Here is a 20261-nt window from a genome sequence, read left to right as displayed (position 1 = left end):
CTTTCATCTTCTGGCTCTCTGCACTGTGACTGTTCAGGCAGAGGGCACACAGACATGATGTCATTGTGCCCTCTGACTTGAATGTCAAAGTCAGAACACTCTGAAGATGCCGCAACTGTGGAGTGGGGAAATTTAAGTATCGCAAGTGCTGGGGCCTGGCCACTCACGGGCACCAACACTGGCACAGACACTGGGCCCCCGTAGTGCATCAATGTCCCCAATGACAAGTGGGCACCCACGCCTGCTCAGGGCCCTGGTGCTTGTCTGGGTGCACCAGGTGCTGATGCTGGCGCTGAGCAGACCTCTTTGTGGGATGAACCACACCTGAGGGCCAGAGATCATGCACCTCCAAAAGGTAGGAAAATACTTCATCTTGCCTAATTGCCCTCTAGAGTTTATCCATAAAGGGATAGAGATAGCCAACTGTCACAATAATTGATCACAAGACAAAAGCCCGAAGCCTTTGAACCGGTCAGATTATTTTCCTCATCTGTTTATCTGTCTGTGTTGTTTAAATAAGCTAGAGTTGTTTCCAGTGGTAACATATTAGAGAGGGCAGGTAAACTGGCAGAAATACACAAAGTAACATCAAGCAATCACTCTGGTTCCAGCCTCTGGCACCGCTGATGGTCCCAGGTATGTTTATGTGCTGAGCTGCCCATCCGATGATCCTCGTCTAGCATCCAGCTTACTCAAACAATGCAAAGTTACCAGTGTGGGGATTGTTAAATTCCTCCCTGCGTGCATTAAGTTGCTAAAACCAGAATTGGAGGAAAAATCATCCTGGCCAACCAAAGGTCAGAATCACAGTTGCTTTGGTGATAAATGTATTAGCTAAATTTTATTACTGCTACCCAGCCAGGGTCAAAATCTCTGCTGCAGTAATAATAAAAGTGTAACTGGTTTGTGCTAAAGTATTAACCATTTCACAATCGGCACATTGGTCAGATGACGTGCCTTCATTACATTCAATCATTAGAACTTAGTATTTCACAGGAAGGTTGACGTGTTACCAGAGTAGTAGAGACACCCTTCACTAGAATTAAAGGGAACCTGTCACCCCGTTTTTTGAGATTGAGCTATAAATACTGTTAAATAGGGCCTGCGCTGTGTGTTCCTATAGTGTATGTAGTGTACCCCGATTCCCCATGTATGCTGAGAAATAACTTACCAAAGTCGCCGTTTTTGCCTGTCAATCAGGCTGGTCAGGTCGGGAGGGCGTGGTGACATCGCTGGTTCTTCCTCAGCTTTACGTTGGTGGCGTAGTGGCGTAGTGGTGAAGACACAGCGCACGATCTGCGCTGTCATCCCTTTCGTCGGTGGGGGCAGCCATCTTCCTGGGGCCGCGCGTGCGCAGATCGAGTGCTCTGCTGCACGGGGCTTCAGGAAAATGGCCGCGGGATGCCGCGCGTGCGCATTAGAGATCGCGGCGGCCATTTTCCCAAAGCCGAGTTTGCATCTCGGCTTTGGGAAAATGGCCGCCGCGATCTCTAATGCGCACGCGCGGCATCCCGCGGCCATTTTCCTGAAGCCCCGTGCAGCAGAGCACTCGATCTGCGCACGCGCGGCCCCAGGAAGATGGCCGCCCCCACCGACGAAAGGGATGACAGCGCAGATCGCGCGCTGTGTCTTCACCACTATGCCACTACGCCACCAACGTAAAGCTGAGGAAGAACCAGCGATGTCACCACGCCCTCCCGACCTGACCAGCCTGATTGACAGGCAAAAACGGCGACTTTGGTAAGTTATTTCTCAGCATACATGGGGAATCGGGGTACACTACATACACTATAGGAACACACAGCGCAGGCCCTATTTAACAGTATTTATAGCTCAATCTCAAAAAACGGGGTGACAGGTTCCCTTTAACACAGACTATACAGCTTTTTCCATTGCATTTCTGGAACTGAAAGCGTTTAGAATAAACATACATGCAAGAATAACTGTTCACAATTCGCAAAGGCATATTATTGCAAGACATAGGGGACAGTAGGCTATATAACCTCACACCTAGTACCCTTCAGGTGCAGCAGAAATTACAACAATCCAGAAGCTTGCACAGTGTTATCAAAGCAGGAAGTGCTTTATCTGGGATTCAAACTTTAACATAGGTTTCAATCAGTCTAAACCTAGCCAGTTCACTTCACATGAGCTAGTGGCAGAGAGAGAGAGAGAGAAAACAGTGCATTAAAAATGCTAAAGTCCTCCTGAAACTCATGGGGTCTACAACCATGTGGGGAAATTGATGAGGAGGAATGGAAATGCATGTTGACATGTAAGAAAGGCCTCCTGCAGGACCACAAAGTCCTGAAGGATGCTGAGGCATGGTATAGAATGGCAAGGGAAGATAAGAAACAAATGTGGATTGAAATATGAGATTCTGTAACTGGTGAATATATGTATCAGCCACCGTCTGACAAGATGGCCCTGACTCCCACATTGTACAGGCCACCCCATACACCCCAGAGGGCTGGACATATGCAGTCTGCCAAAACCAGAACTAAGACTGATGTGACACATGCTATGTCTGTGGGGCACCACGCCCACTCAAGCCTACTTCCTTGTATTCAGTCATCAATGCAGATGGCACTCTATATCTCAGTGGCCATCTTAAGTCAGGCCACACCCACACCAGCAGCCATCTTAGGTAAGGGCACACCCCAACAAGCAGCCATTTTACCTCTGGTAATATCTGGCATATACTCACACGGTGATGATAAGGATGAAGCTAAGAAACAGGGGAAGGACAAGCATGTATTGAAGTCTCTTATTACATGACCCTCACCACAGGATGGGTAACCAGGCCCCAGCCCCACATTACAATGAGACTGGAGCAGTAGACTATGAGGAGCGCGGGGGCTGAAGAGGTAAACAGTCAAGTGATTATGAGTATTTTTAATATTTTTTAACCTTTGATGGCCCTTTATGGATAAGAAAAAAGGTGGCTAGCAACGGCCATTTGCTGACTCCACACAGAAGTAAATTACAAAAAATCTGCATTTTTGTAAAATTCAATTCTACTTGAATATATTTGTTAACCTATACTAATGACCGTATGCACTTAATCAGGACTTTTACTAATACAGTGAATTTGAAGTTTAATCCATATGTATCAAAATAAGTTTTGATCTAATGCATTTAGTTCTGTTCATTACATGCTGGTAGACATTAGGATAAGTGGCATGTGTGAGCTTCAGTACATGAGCATCTTGAAGTTTTACTTTAGGATGTGTGGTGCGCCTTAGGCTCTGCTTAATACAGCCTTTTACTGTAGCTGCAAACATGATATTTTCTCCATGCAAAATTGCAAGAAGCGACCCATAGATATAAAGAGATGAGTGAGATTTTTTTGTAATATGACAGAACAATCAGAAAACATATTGCAATAAGGATGCAATTGTTTTATTTTAGTTCAATATCATATGTTATCTGTATTTATGATGCCTGGGACAAAAAAAAATTAATTGTTAGATTTTCATGCTCTTGTATTGCAATGACCTGGCTGTAGTCTGCAGTGTGACCAAGCAAATAAATATAGAAAAATGGGGCTATGGATTGCTTTCTAATAAAATTAGCAGGTATAAGGTGCAAAAAAAAAACAAATTGCCACAGATTCCTGCAGCTACGTATATATAAAATACGCAGCAGCAAACTTGAATGCAGCTTTTGGAGGTATGCAGTGAGATTTATATACTCACATACAGTGCCTGCATGCCTTGCACTGATGTGGATATGTGCACATAGACTTCCCTGCCTACCTAGCGCTGCAATCTATGTACCCCCGAATTAGCCCTAAAAATGACTTTTGGTTTGTCAGGATTTGTGGATTGAACACTAGTAGACCCACACTAACTAATAAATGTAAGAATCTGACCCTATCTCAGCAGCAGCTCTCCCTACACTAACTGAGTCTGGACCAAAATGTGCGCAAGCGGGGCAGCACCAGGTCTCTTAAAGACCTGATGACGCTGTGTGTCCAGCCAATCACTGTAATACGACAACAAAGATGGCTACGGTATTACCGTACATGGCAGAAAATCCCTGCATGCTGATTAGCGCTATAAAAAGCGCCAAAATTAAAAGGAGGAGACCCGAGTACACTGAGCATAGTGATACTTGGGCGAGTTCCGAGTAGTGGCAAGCACGTTCGCTCATCACTAGCTGTAAGCCATAATAATCAAGATTAACAGAAATAAACACTTGAAATATATCACCCTATTTTTAATGACTCTAATATATGAGTTTCACTTTTTGCATTAGAGAGGAAGGAGTTGGCGGCTGTGGCTAAAGCCTCTGCTGCTGCTAAAGAGAAATTAATATTCATTTCTCTTATAGCGCACACAGTGATAGCTGCAGCCGCCGACTTCCAGAAGACATGCTACTCACCCTCCAGTGTGCCCTCACAGCATCTCATTGGTGCCGGTTTACAGAAGCTCTTCCTGTGCTGAGCGATCACATGACACCGATCATTAAACTAATGAATATTCCCTCAGCTCCTATGGGAGTGCAGATGCGTGCATATTAATTACCTTAATGAGTGGTGTCACGTGTTCGTTCAGCACAGGAAGAGCTTCTGGAAACTGGCACCAACGAGATGCTGTGAGGGCACACTGGAGGGTGAGTAGCATGTCTTCTGGAATCCGTCAGCTGCAGCTGTCACAGTGCACGCTATAAGAGAAATGAATATAAATTTCTCTTTAGCAGCAATACAGGCTTTAGCCACAGCTGCCAACTCCAGCCTTTGTCACCCACTGCTCCGCTGCTCCCCCTTCCCCACCGGCTTTCTGGGACAATTGACTCGTGAATAAGCTGAGCGGGGTGTTTTCAGCACACAAAAAGGGACTGAAAAACTTAGCTCATACACTAGTATATACGGTATATATAACTAGTGACAAAGTCACTGGTAAAGTTTTGAAGGGGTATATGTAGCACTTAGGTTGTTAGCTCAAGTAATATAAACCTAGGAAAATGCTCCAGCACCCTAACTACTGAGAAAAGTTAATTGGCCATGTTTTGTGTTTGGTTGATTTAACAGTTGTAGATTGAGAGGAGTCCAGAAGATAAATACTTTGTCTTCTAGAGCATTCAGTGTTGGATGGTCCTGGAGGTGCAAGCTCTGGAGCTATGTTTTCATATTAAGGAAAGCTGAGCCTTGCATTATTTGTTCCTGAAGCAGAGGGATTCCCATAGGACTGTGCTGTATGTCATGTTTTTGTTTTCCAGTTAGACCGGGAAGGCTGTGTTTGTTTTGCTTACGTTGCACTGGTTTATGCAGTACTCTTAATAAACCAGTGGAAGATTTAATGAGACAGTGTTCCTGTGCCTGCCTCTATATATATATGTATATTTACTATTTTAGTAATTTTCAGAATAATAATTATCACCAAGTAACTGATCATTGGTGAATTGTGCTATAAATCGTAGACCAGACTTATTTGGAAGTGTTTTCTGTCACTAATAGTAGACTGACATTTATCTTGATAGTCTATATAGCTTAGAAAAATACCTTGATTTGATCTAGTAAGTGCACCCATAACCCATATTAAAGAGATGGTATCCACAGACCTGCTAAGACATTTGTATTGTTGACTGTCATAGGGCATGCTCATGCAATGGATAGTCATGCCACCATGCTATGACAATAATATCCTCCACGCAATCCTGTTTTCATGTCATGCTGAACATCTGGGATGTTTTGTTTCTTCTTCCTAACAGTATGAGCATTCTTTGAAGTCATTTGTTCTTGTCACTATGCAGTTTGTGTATATCTGGATGTTCAATCCACACTCTATGCAAAATGCCAGCTCTGAGTAATTCAGAAATGAAAGGATCCCATTATTCATTTATATTATCTGGAAATACATATGTAATGCCCTATCTTTTCAGGAATCCACATAAACCATAAATCATATTTTAAGCTATAGTGTTGTTAAATGGAAAGCAATGAGGAAAAGGTTGCCAGCATAATGTGTGTGTATTTAGTATACATATGGATCCTACAGAAAATAGCTTTTATATTTCCAAATATGTAAATTAGTGCTCCTATAGAAGGGGAATTTTATTATGATTTTATGATTTTTCCTTATTAAATGTTTGCTACTGCAGATGCCTCAATAAAACAGTATGTAGATAAAATGAATTCCAACTGTTTTACCAACCACAGCTAAATAAAAATCTGGCTAGGTGGGATTCCTTCTATTTACTTTAAAATCCTGGTAAATTTTACCTTTTTAAACCCCTTTACGACCTTACGATTTTCCATTTTTGCATTTTAGTTTATTGTTCTTTTTGTTTCCAGAGCCATGTAAGTGCTTGTTTTTTTGCGGGACATGTTATACTTTTAAACTACACCATTTGATTCACTGTATAGTGAACAGGAAAATGGGAAATAAATTCCAAATGCAGTGAAACTGCAAAAAAGTGCAATTTCACAATTGTTTTTTTGGTCTCGTATTTACTATGTTAACTAAATTCTAAAAAAAACCTGGCAATATGATTCTCCAGGTTATTACCAGTTTGCAAATGCTAAACATGTCTAGGTTCTTTTTTATTTAAGTGGTGAAAAAAATCCAAAGTTTGTAAAAAAAGAAAATGGCGCCATTTTCCAAGACCCATAGCATCTCCATTCTTCAGGATACGGGGCTGGGTGAGGGCTTATTTTTTGGTCGCCGAGCTGACGTTCTTATTGATACTGTTTTGGCATAGATACAAGTTATTAAATTATATTGTAATGTTGTGGCAACCAAAAAAGGTAATTCTGGTGGTTTTATTTATTTATTTATTTTGCTCTGTTTACTGATTGTATTAATTTAGTTTAGATTTTGATAGATTGGACATCTCTGAATGCAGCAATGCCAAATAGGTGTATTTTTTATTTTTTTATTGTTTTTTTTTGAATGGGGCAAAAGGGGGTGATTAGAACTTTTATAATTTTTTTATTTTTTTATATTTTTAAAAACCTTTCTTTTACTTTTGGCATGATTCAATAGTGTCCATGGAAGACTAGAAGCTGCCATAACCCGATCGCCACTTCTACATAAAGACGATGATCAGATCGCCTGTATATAACAGAATTGCTGACTTGCTATGAGCACCCACCACCAGACGGCACTCATAGCAATCCGACATTGACAACCATAGAGGTCTGCTGAAGACCTCTGGTTGTCATGCCAACCCTTCGGCGACCTGCGGTCATGTGACGCAGGCGCCGATGGGCGAGATTTCCGGCGTGCTTGATGGAAGCGCATTTTAAATGCCACTGTCGGAGTTAACAGCTGCGGCTGGATCGCAATTCCTCTAAACAGCTGATATGTGTCGGAAAAGATGTGGGCTCAGCGCTGGAGCCCACATAAAAGGGACGGTGTCCGACATCAGCATATTATTACGCCTGATGTCGAAAAGGGGTTAAAATGTGAAAAAATGTGCATACTTTGCAAAAATGTTGAATTGAATGCCCTCCATAAATACCAACATATTTCGAACACTACAGCATTCAACATCCTGGTATAACCATATTTAATGTTTATTTGTACATACTGGAAGCTGAATTCTTTACCTTTCTTGGTTTATAAACAAAGTATGCAGATTAGAAATGAGGGGAACCATCCACAGAGGATCGAGTTTGAGTTGAAATTTCTCAATTTTGCTGTTTCATGCAAATTTAAACATGTTGAGATTCAATTCCCAGTTTGCAAAATGAAGACAAATTAGGCCAGCACCATTTCCCACACTGCTGAAGCATTAAAGAATGGGCTAAGTCATGTTGTGTTGCTGCTCGGATCTCCACATAGTGCCCTGCAGATATGATATTTTACAGGTTATCAAAACTTGTACAGTAGTGGTTAGTACCTGGATTATCACAGATCATTGGTTCCCAGTGGAGCTCAGCTTGTACGGCAGAGTTAATTTCAATCTTCAGAGTCACTGGGTAACTCACTCTTCTGTAGAGTGTAAGCTCTTATCGCAAGCATGGTCCTCTCTCTTTGACTCTTTCTTGCCTGTACACTGTAATCTTTTATAGCCAGCAGGGTCCTCTCTCTTTCTTCCCTAAAAATTGTAAGCTTTTATGGACAGTGAGCTCCTCTTTCTTCTGGTATGGTGTAAGCTCTTCCGGTCAGTGGGGTCTTCTCTCATTCTCCCCTAAAATGCTTAAGCTCTTATGGTCAGCGGGGTCCACTCTCTCTCCTCTCCCCTGTATGTATTTTACAAGCAGTTACAAACTTTCCAGTATTGAAATCTTAACGGATGTATTCACCTTAAGTCAATTATTTGGGGAAAATATGGCAAAGTCTGCTTATTAAAATTTTAAAAGATCAGCTGATTTCTAATCCATACATATACTATTTTTTACAATGAAAATCAAGGGCACTGAGGTGTATTTTTTATATGTTATGTTTAGATTTAAGGTTAACTGAAAAAAGAAAATCTGACTGCCTGCGGGTGCTATTTATTATAGGGAATTAGAGACACTTTCTTATTAATTTTATTGGGACTTGAACATTTCTCTATGCAGTATTAGGTGACTACAGACATGCACAATGTTATCACTTCATTTGTGCAGATGGTTATAGTTTTATCGGAGCTCTGCAAGACTATTTTCTAATGATATTGCAATATGCAAAAATTATGAAAATTTGGAAAAAAATCCCAAAGTGAGAACCACTGAGGACTCTCAATACTAAAAAGTGAGAAGTATAATTCATTTATAGCTCCTCACATTATTGCATCCACTGCCAGTTTAGGATAAAAACAAATAAAAATAGAATCGATACATCAAGCTCAACAGAAAGACATGACTTTAGAATTTTTTCCCCTTTCTTTGCCTCTTTTTTCAATGCCGTGATGCAAACTATAGAAGAGGAGCCAGCGTTCACACATTCTCCATGTATATGCTTTATTCATTTTCTACTAATGCACTTGATAACATGCAGAGTAGTCATTGCGAATCAAAATGAAGATGTCTGAAAACATTGATATCATCCTCATGTTTTGTTTGGCATTAATCAACATGATGATCACATTTTCAGCTACAATGTGTACAGAACCGGAGCAGGGAGAACTCACATCCTCTGCATTTTTTAATAAACATGCTTTTTTAAGTGAGTTGAAGCATGGCTCTGAGCTGCTTATTCTGTCTTTTTTTCTGTGCTACTGATAAATTATGCAGGGGGTGTCTGCACGCCATGCACTTCTCCTTCCCAATAAAGTGAAAACTCTCCTCACACTACATTAACAGTCACCAGAAGAAACTGTCCTTTCGTGATTTCCCCTTAGCCAGTGTGCTAGAACATAATATTCAACCAATTCCATGGTACGACATAGGGCGGCAGGGAAAATGCAGTTTGTTGTGAAATCTTTGTTTTGCATTTGCTATTAGGAGCCAAGTGCTTCGTTCCTTTGCATCTCTCCACTGGACCTTATCAGAAAACACAGTAGCTGGAGGGCACCGGCAGTACTGATCACTCAGAAGGAAACACAACAGCTGTGTTCCTGACAGCTGGACTGGCATGACGTCCATCAACCAATATCATGGATATCTAACAGTGTTCTGCTCAGCAGGGGGCTCCCGAAACCTGTTATGCTGAAACTGCTTTAACTCCCAAGTGATAGGCAGTATCTGTGCGTCTCTTTACATGTAACCGTAGAATGGAAGAGGAGAGGGGGAGGCTGTCCCTGGAAAAAATTGATTTGTAGTGCTGAGTTGGAAAAAAATTGCTAAAAAATTGAATGTAAATGTGTTAAATCTAAATAGCTGTTTAATACAATGTTGAAGTATTCATGCAGTACTGAACAAGTAAAAATGTACTCAGCCTAAATATTTAAAGCACATTACACTGCTACACTGAACTTAGCATCCAATCTGTACTAAAGCAAAGGGCTGGCGTAGTAAGAAGAAGTGCCATGAACGTGACCTGGTAAGAACTTCTCTGGTCGAGTCAAGCAATTTCACACTGTTTTCGTTATATAATGAAATGTAGCAGCGAGGTTTGGATAGTTTATCATCAGCGCATTTTTTTCTTTTCTTACAGATCCTGTAACAGTGGCTAAATACTGGACTGCACGTGAGTTTTTTGAGTTTTTTCACTTTCTGCAATATTACTAATTAAGGTTACCTATCCACGTTTGAAAGCATGGACATACTTTACAAAGATATTACCATAAAATGTATATATTGTGAGGCAGTGACTGGTGTTACATGTGAGGGTTACTATATGTTCCCCCCAGGATGTGCACGGAGGCATATTGAGGCCCGCCAAGAGAGTGCATTGCAGTCACAGGCATAGCTGTGGTTGCAGTGCAAGCTACAGTGAGTATAGGTCTTGGACATGCTGGTTGTCCAAAGCAGATTTAGGGAAAACCTGCAAACACTTTGCTATCTTCTTATAGCCTTCTACTGTGTTGTGGGATTCCATGATTTTCATTTTCAAAGTGCTTGGCAACATTTTAGAAGAACCAATGGCTGCTATTTTTTGGCACAAGGTTAGAGGAGGCCAGGTTTTCATAAAGCTGGGAAATTTGTATCACTTGGCTTTTCCTAATGATGATAGTCATAGAATAATAGAATGTTAATGTTAGAATGGACATCAATGATCATCATATCCAATCCCTTGCTCAATGCAGAATTCAATATGCCATCTCATATGGGCAGCACGGTGGCGCAGTGGTTAGCACAGCAGCCTTGCAGCGCTGGGGTCCTGGGTTCTAATCCCACCCAGGACAACATCTGCAAAGAGTTTGTATGTTCTCTCCGTGTTTGCGTGGGTTTCCTCCGGGCACTCCGGTTTCCTCCCACATTCAAAAGACATACTGATAGGGATTCTAGATTGTGAGCCCTATCGGGGACAGTGATGATAATGTGTGCAAAAACTGTAAAGCGCTGCGGAATATGTTAGCGCTATATAAAAATAAAGATTATTATTAAAAATAAAGATTATTATCTCAGATGTCTGTCCAGCTTCTGTTTGAAGACTTCCATTGAAGGAGAATTCAGCACCTCTCGTGGCAGCCTGCTCCAATCATTGATCATCCTCACTGTCAAAATGTCTTTTCTAATATCTAATCTGTATTGTATCCCTTTCAGTTTCATACCATTGCTTCTCGTGTTTCCATGTGCAAATGAGAATAAGGATGATCCCTCTACACTTTGGGAGCCCTTCATATGTTTGTAGACAGACAGCTATTAAGTCAACTCTTAGCCTTTTTTTGCAAGCAAAACATTCCGAGATCCTTTAACTGTTTCTTGTAGGACCTACTTTGTAGTCTGCTCACCTTCCTGGAAGCTCTACTCTGAACTTGTTCTAATTTTTCAGTGTCTTTTTTAAAATGTGGTGCCCAGACCTGACACAGTATTCCAGATGCGGCCTGACCAAGGAGGAGTAGAGGGGGATAATTACTTCACATAATCTAGACTCTATGCTTCTCTCAATACATCCTAGAGCTGTGTTTGCCTTTTTTGCTGCTGCATCTCACTGGTGAATCATGTGCAGCCTGCGGTCTATTAGTATGCCCAAGTCTTTTTCACACGTGCTGTGGCTTAGTTCTATTCCTCCCATTCTGTAGATGTAAGTTTTGTTTTTCTTGCCCAAATGTAAAATCTTTAATTTCTCCCTGTTAAATACCATTCTATTAGTTGCTGCCCATTGTTCAAGCTTACCAAGTTCATTCTGAATCTTTTCTCTGTCTTCTCCAGTGTTAGCTATCCTTCCTAGTTTTGCATTGTCTGCAAATTTGATTAGCTTACCTTCAGTTCCCTTATCTAGATAATTTCTACAAATGTTGAACAACACTGGAGCCAAAACAGAACCTTGTGGTACCCCACTTGAAACACTGCTCCAATTGAATGTGTAACCATTTATTACCACTCTTTGAACATTATCACTGAGACAGTTATAAATCCACCTAACCATAGCCTTCAATAACCTTCAATAAGGATAGTATGAGATACTTTTTCAAATGCTTTGCTGAAGTCAAGATATATCTGCTGCGTTTCCCTGATCCACCCAGTCAGTGTTTACATCATAGAAGGAAATTAAATTAGTCTGGTATGATTTGTTTTCTAGAGATCCATACTGGATCTGGTTAATTACTGTATTCTTATCCAAGTACTTACAAACATGTTGTTTAATAATTTGTTCAAAGATTTTTCTTGGTATGTATAGAGGTAAGGCTCACTGGCCTGCAATTTCCTATCTTTTTTCCTTTTTTGAAGAAAGGAACACATTTGCCCTTCTTCAATCTTCTGTGACTTCCCCTGTTCTCCAGGATTTTTCAAAGATTCTGGCTAGTGGTTCTGCAATTTCCTCTGCTAACGCTTTCAGTACCCTAGGATGTAATTCACTTGGACTAGGAGATTTAAATTAATTTAAATTAGCTAAGTGTTCCCTCACCACCTTTCTGTTTATAGATAGTATGGATTCTTTTATTCTTTCGCTGGCATCGTGAAGATCAGTTGATGTTAAAATTGTTTTCATAGAGAACACAAATTCAAAATAGGAATTTAAAAGTTTGTCTATCTCAACATCATTTTTCTGTAAAAATCTGATAGCATCTTTGACTTTCCTTTTGCTTTTTATGTACCCCTAAAATCCTTTTTTACTGATTTTGGTCTTTCTTGCAAGTCTTACTGGCTTCAGCTCGTCTAATGATTTCCCTGCATTCCCTGCAAACAGCATTATATTCTATTTTAGATATGTCCCCCTCTTTCCATTTAATATACATTTAGTGAACAAACCATAACCCTAACAGGCTAACTAAGGTCTGAAACACTGGTCAAAATTATTGTTAGCACAAAAATGTCCAACCGTGCCCAAACTTTTGTATTGGCCCATTTTCCTTTTTGTATTTTTTAAAATGAAAAAAAATAAAATAAAATAAATATATATATATATATTTATTTTTTTTTGCCTAAAATATAAATGAAATGTGTCATCTTTAACTTTAGGCCTTGTAGAGATCATTTCCTCTTCAGTTTGCGTAACTGTTCACAATAACAGTAATTTTGACTAGGGGCACCCAAACATTTACATGCCACTGTGTATATATATATATAACTAAATAAACATGTATATATATGTATATATATATATATATATATATACATATATATACAGTACTGTATATATACACTGCTCAAAAAAATAAAGGGAACACTTAAACAACAGAATAACTCCAAATAAATCAAACTTCTCTGAAATCAAACTGTCCACTTAGGAAGCAACACTATTTGATAATTAATTTCACATGCTGTTGTGCAAATGGAAGAGACAACAGATGGAAATTATTGGAAATTATCAAAACACACTCAATAAAGGAGTGGTTATGCAGGTGGGGACTACAAAACACATCTCAGTAGAAATGCTTTCTGGCTGATGTTATAGTTACTTTGGAATGTTGGTTGTGCTTTCACACTCGTGGTAGCATGAGACAGACTCTGCAACCCTCACACGTGGCTCAGGTAGTGCAGCTCATCCAGGATGGCACATCAATGTGAGCTGTGGCAATAAGGTTTGCAGTGTCTTTCAGCATAGTGTCCAGAGGCTGGAGGTGCTACCAGGAGACAGGCCAGTACACCAGGAGAAATGGAGGGGGCCGTAGGAGGGCAACAACCCAGCAGCATGACCGCTTCCTCAGCCTTTGTGCAAGGAGGAACAGGAGGAGCACTGCTGGAGCTCTGCAAAATGACCTCCAGTAGGCAACAAATTGTGCATGTGTCTACACAAACAGTTAGAAACTGACTCCTTGAGGATGGTCTGAGTGCCCGACATCCATAGATGGGGTTGTGCTCACAGCCCAACACCATGCAGGACACTTGGCATTTGCCACAAAACACCAGGATTGGCAAATTCGCCACTTGCCCCCTGTGCTCTTCACAGAGGAAAGCAGGTTCACACTAAGCACATGTGTCAGACGTGACAGAGTCTGTTGACGCCGTGGAGAGCGACCTGCTTCCTGCAACATTCTTCAGTATGACCGGTTTGGCAGTGGGTCAGTAATGGTGTGGGGTGGCATTTCTTTGGAGGGCTGCACTGCCCTCCATGTGCACACCAGAGGTAGCCTAACTGCCATTAGGTACTGAGATGAGTTCCTCAGACCCCTTGTGAGACCATATGCTGGTGTGGCAGGTCCTGGGATCCTCCTAATGCAGGACAATGCCAGACCTCATGTTGCAGTAGTGTGCCAGCAGTTCCTGCAAGATGAAGGCATTGAAGCTATGGACTGGCCCACCCGTTCCCCAGACCTGAATCCGATTGAACACATCTGGGACATCATGTCTCACACCGTCCACCATTGCACCACAGACTGTCCATGAGTTGGCGGATACTTTATTCCAGGTCTTGGAGGAGATCCCTCAGGAGACCAACTGCTGCCTCATTAGGAGCATGCCCAGTTGTTATACGGAGGTCATACAGGCATGTGGAGGCCACACAATACTGAGCACCATTTTCTTGCCTTGAGGCATTTCCACTGAAGTTGGATAAGCCTGTAACTTCATTTTCCACTTTGATTTTAAGCATCATTCCAACTCCAGACCTCCATGGGATATTAGTTGTGATTTACAATAATAATTTTTAGGTTTTATTGTTCTCAACATATTCCACTATGTAATGAATAAAGATTTAGAACTGGAATATTTAATTCAGTGATATCTAGCATGTGGGATTTTAGTGTTCCCATTATTTTTTTGAGCAGTGTATATTTACATATAGTGGGTACGGAAAGTATTCAGACCCCTTTAAATTTTTCACTCTTTGTTTCATTGCAGCCATTTGGTAATTTCAAAAAAGTTAATTTTTTCTCATTTATGTACACTCTGCACCTCATCTTGACTGAAAAAAAAACAGAAATGTAGTAAGTTTTGCAAATTTATTAAAAAAGAAAAACTGAAATATCACATGGTTATAAGTATTCAGTTCCTTTGCTCAGTATTGAGTAGAAGCACCCTTTTGAGCTAGTACAGCCATGTGTCTTCTTGGGAATGATGCAACAAGTTTTTCACACCTGGATTTGGGGATCCTCTGCCATTCTTCCTTGCAGATCCTCTCCAGTTCTGTCAGGTTGGATGTGAACGCTGGTGGACAGCCATTTTCACGTCTCTCCAGAGATGCTCAATTGGGTTTAGGTCAAGGCTCACGCTGGGTGAAGATTAACCCACGTGTGTATACTTATGAGTACCGCCATATAGTCCGTCATTACTTAGCAGCAGGTTCCATCTCTGCACGGTGGACCCCGGGCTGCGAACGCACCATACACTATCTGTCTTATTATTTGGTGCGTTCCGCTAGCCCTAACATTACACTAGCGCCAGGGTCTGGCTAGTAATGACGGACAAACAGCAATCCTTGCGGTATATCCAGCAGCTGGAGGGTAGGTTGGCAGCTCTTGAGAGCGCAACCTCAGCTGTGGATGTTACCGCAGTTGCTGTACAGGCTGCTAGCGTGGCTGCAGCAACCCTGTCCATTGCCACCCCTGTTCCGACATTTTCTCGCCTCCCGCTGCCAGAAAAATTTTCTGGTGATAGCAAGTTTTGTAGGGGATTTGTGAGTCAGTGCTCTATTCACCTCGAGCTCCTGGCTGCACGTTTTCCCACAGAGCGGGCTAAGTTGGGATTTATAGTGTCTCTCTTGTCGGACAGGACGTTGGAATGGGCTACGCCGCTGTGGGAGCGTGGTGATCATGTGGTGCAGAGTGCTCTGCTGTTTCTGAGCACTCTGAAACTGGTCTTTTTAGGACCTCAAGTCACCCATGATACTGCGCTCCAACTGCTGGCATTAACTCAGGGTGAGTCCTTGGTCAGTCATTTTGCCGTCCAATTCCGCACTTTAGCTTCTGAGCTGGATTGGTCGGATAAAGCTCTTATCCCCATATTTTGGAGGGGCCTGGCTGACCACGTTAAGGACGCTCTGGCCACTAGGGAGATTCCTGCCACACTGGAGGAGTTAATAACTGTCTCCACTCGAATTGACCTCCATTTTAACGAGCGGAGGTTAGAGCGAGCCCAGTGTAGGCAGAGGTTTCGGCTGGCTCCTACCTTCGCCAAACCTCTGGAATCTCCGGTCCTGGTTCCTGAGTCACATGAGGCCAGGGAAGTGTCACAAGCGGGATCTAAGTCTCGGACCGCTTGTGCACTCAAGGTCTGTCATGTTTGCCAGCAGTCAGGACATCTAGCCACCAGATGTTCTCAGCGGTCGAGGAAACGTCAGCGTCTAGTGGTAGTAGGTGGAGGTACACTAGACACGGCGACGTTTGCCTCTAAATTGTCCTTTAAAGGGACAATTACTATAGGCTCATTCTCCCACTCGGTAGAGCTCTGCGTGGATTCTGGGGCGGAGGGCAATTTTATGTCTTCTGCCTTCGCCCAACGTCACGCAATACCCCTGGTTATGCTAGCTCAACCAGTAACGGTACGAGTGGTGAATGGGTCGACACTGCCCTCACAGATAACACACCAGACCATCCCTTTTACTCTGTCCATGTCGCCATCTCATCAGGAGATTATATCTCTGCTCGTCATTCCAGAGGGAATTGATGAGGTCCTTTTGGGAGTACCTTGGCTACGGTACCACTCTCCTCATATCGAGTGGTCCTCTGGCAGAATCCTGGGATGGGGTGAATCTTGTGGGGGTAGGTGTCAGAGGGAGTGCGTTCAGGTTGCTACTACAGAGGTACCCGCAGATCTTTCCTCTCTCCCCAAGCAGTATTGGTCTTATGCAGACGTGTTCTCCAAAAAGGCGGCGGAGATCCTTCCGCCCCATCGCCCCTATGACTGTCCTATTGATCTCTTGCCTGGTGCTGAGCCTCCCCGGTGTCGAGTCTATCCGCTATCTCTCCCGGAGATGGAGGCAATGTCACAGTACATCCAGGAAAATCTGGCAAGAGGATTCATTAGGAAGTCAGTGTCACCTGCTGGGGCAGGGTTCTTCTTCGTGCAGAAGAAGAATGGGGAATTGCGTCCATGCATAGACTACAGGGGTCTTAACGCTATCACCGTTAAAAATAAGTATCCTTTGCCCTTGATATCTGAGCTCTTCGATAGGCTTCGGGAAGCAAGGGTATTTACTAAACTAGATCTGCGGGGTGCTTACAACCTGATTCGCATCCGTGAGGGGGACGAATGGAAGACGGCTTTTAACACCAGGGATGGGCACTATGAATATCTGGTGATGCCCTTCGGGCTCTGTAATGCCCCAGCCGTTTTCCAAGACTTTGTGAACGATATCTTCCGGGATATGCTTTCCACCTCGGTCGTAGTCTATCTGGATGATATTCTCATCTACTCTCCAGATATTGACTCCCACCGGAGAGATGTTTGCAAAGTCTTCGACCTCCTACGGGCAAACTCCCTCTATGCCAAGTTGGAGAAGTGTATGTTTGAGCAGGAGTCCCTACCTTTCCTAGGCTACATCATCTCTGCCCAGGGATTGGCTATGGATCCTGCCAAACTACAGGCTGTGATGGACTGGCAGGAACCCCATTTTCTTAAAGCGGTGCAGCGCTTTATGGGGTTCATTAATTATTATCGCCAGTTCATTCCGCACTTCTCAACTTTGGTAGCTCCCTTGGTTGCCCTCACCAAGAAGGGGGCAAATCCCAAATTGTGGTCTGAGGAGGTCTCCAAGGCCTTTAACTCTATAAAGTCACACTTCGCTACCGCTCCCATCCTACATCGCCCCGATGTTGATAAGCCATTTATCATGGAGGTGGATGCCTCATCTGTTGGTGCTGGAGCAGTCCTCTTCCAAAAGGATGCTCAAGGTCGGAAGCATCCTTGCTTCTTTTTCTCCAAGACCTTCTCACCAGCAGAGAGGAATTATTCCATCGGGGACAGGGAGTTGCTAGCCATGAAGTTGGCTTTCTCGGAGTGGAGACATCTCTTGGAGGGAGCACGTTTTCCCTTCCAAGTCTTCACAGACCATAAAAATTTGGTGTACCTGCAGACAGCCCAGCGGTTGAAATCTCGCCAGGCCAGATGGTCCTTATTCTTCTCCCGGTTTCATTTCACCCTCCATTTTCTTTCTTGGGAGAGGAACATTTGGGCCGACGCTCTCTCTAGCTCCATTGTGTCATCTGCGGAGGAGGAGGAGGAGCCTCGGCATATTGTCCCCACCGAGAGCTTGAGAACTGTGGCCCCGGTTTCGCTAGAGTCTGTGCCCCGGGCAAGACTTTTGTTCCATCCAATTTGCGACCGGAGGTTCTCTCTTGGGCACACTCGTCCAGGGTGGGTGGACATTTTGGTACCAAAAGGACATCTGAGTTACTGGCGAGGAGGTACTGGTGGCCGCATATGGCTCGTGATGTCGCAGAGTATGTTCGGGCGTGTGTCTCTTGTGCCAAGAACAAGACTCCTCAGCAACGGCCAGCTGGTTTGCTTTTTCCTCTGTCGGTGGCGGACAGGCCCTGGGAGATGGTCGGGATGGACTTTGTGGTGGGCTTACCCAAGTCTCGTAACTGCACCATTATCTGGGTGATCACCGACCATTTTTCCAAAATGGTGCACTTGGTGCCTCTTCCACGGCTACCTTCTGCACGGGCGTTGGCTGTCTTGTTCGTCAAGCATATCTTTCGCCTACACGGTATGCCAGACAAAATTGTTAGTGACCGGGGTCCCCAGTTTGCGTCTCGATTCTGGAGAGAGCTTTGTCGTCTACTCAGTATTGAGTTGAATCTCTCTTCGGCATATCATCCCGAGACGAATGGGTTGGTAGAGAGGGCCAACCAGACCTTGGTCACATATTTACGACATTTTGTTTCTGCCAGGCAGGATGACTGGGCATCCTTGCTACCGTGGGCAGAGTTTGCACTTAACAATGCCGTAGCCGACTCCACCGGTCAGACTCCATTCCTCCTAAATTACGGCCAGCATCCGCGTGTTCCTGTGCCCATGCCTGTGTCTTCTGCTGACTCCAGGGTGGCAGACTGGGCTGTGGAGGCACGGGACATTTGGGACCGCACGCAGGATGCCATTCAGGCCTCCAAGGAGAGAATGAGGTCCTCCGCCGATGTTCATCGGCGCCCCGCTCTGACCTTTGCTCCTGGCGACTTGGTGTGGCTCTCCGCCCGTAACATCAGGCTGCGAGTTGAGTCCACTAAGTTTGCTCCTCGCTACTTGGGTCCCTTCAAGGTTCTCGAACAGGTTAATCCTGTGGTCTACCGTTTGGCTCTTCCTCCACGCTTGGGTATCACTGACACCTTTCATGTGTCCCTCTTGAAACCCGTATACATGTCCCGGTTTTCCGAGTCATCTGCTGGGACATCGGGTTCGTCTACGGACGATTACGAGGTGAACGCTATTTTGGGGTGCAAGGTGGTACGCGGCAAAAAGTTCTATCTGGTGGATTGGAAGGGTTATGGCCCAGAGGACAGGTCATGGGAGCCTGCTGAAAACATTCGGGCCCCACAGCTCATTGCTGCCTTCGAGCGTAGCGAGGCCCAAGGAGGGGGGCCCTAGGAGGGGGGTAATGTTAGGTCTCGAGTTCCCGCTTCTGCACAGGGGGAATCTCGAGCCATCTCCGCTGCGGTCTCCCATTCTTATCCAGCCGCAGTGGAGTCTGCTCAGCAGGGACATCGGTCCCAGCGTCTTGCTCAGTCTCACTCTGTACAGAGAGTTACTGCTGCTTCTTCAACTTCTGCCATTAAACCCAGTGCTGGTCAGCAGCGAGCGGACTTCTCTGGGACTAAGTCCTTGTCTGCACACACTGAGCATGCCCAGGGCAAGATCTCCCGTTGGAGATCGAGGGTCATGTGCTCAGGCTCTGCAGCACATTCCATTGGTCCTCTTGGCAGGTCTTGGAAGGGCAAAGTTTCCGTGGCCACTTCCTGTGCTGCAACTATATAAACTGTGCATGACCGCACGGCCATGCGCTAGTGTACATTTGCTTACGTGTGTTTGTTGTGAGTGCAAGTCGTCCTTGGATACCCCTTCCCTATTGAATGTCTGTTCGCAGAAGGTGTATGGTTGCTATCTAGCGCCCGATTTATCCTACAGCACTAATCACACGTTACAGTGTCCAGTTGCTGTGACCGCCAGTACGGCGCCGTGCACTTCCTCTGTGCTTTCCTTTCCCAAGCCTGGGTGGTTAGTGGCGTTCGTCAGTGCGGCACCGCATGCACTCTTGTGCCCTAATATTGTTATTCAGCTTCCTTACACACCCAGTTGTGGTGTTGTGCCAGCAAGGGTCTAATCGGACTTCAATCCTAGTTGGGGTTGAGTTCGCTGACTACTTGCTCGCCTTCTATGTGCGGTACCGCGATCCTGTGATGCAACA

At 43.9% G+C, this 20261-nt stretch overlaps 1 long non-coding RNA gene across 1 annotated transcript in view; it reads left to right on the top strand.

Annotated features, from left to right (window-relative positions):
• Positions 1 to 10063, top strand: part of LOC138676035 (uncharacterized) — a 2127350-nt gene extending 2117287 nt beyond the window's left edge. Inside the window, exon 8 of the long non-coding RNA XR_011320737.1 lies at positions 10029 to 10063. This is a non-coding gene — a long non-coding RNA (uncharacterized lncRNA). The remainder of the gene's footprint in view (positions 1 to 10028) is intronic.
• The last annotated feature ends 10198 nt before the right edge of the window (positions 10064 to 20261 follow it).

Source organism: Ranitomeya imitator, chromosome 1 (assembly GCF_032444005.1).
Source record: "Ranitomeya imitator isolate aRanImi1 chromosome 1, aRanImi1.pri, whole genome shotgun sequence".
Taxonomy (NCBI): Eukaryota; Metazoa; Chordata; class Amphibia; order Anura; family Dendrobatidae; genus Ranitomeya; species Ranitomeya imitator.
This window is presented reverse-complemented; position numbering and strand designations above follow the sequence as displayed.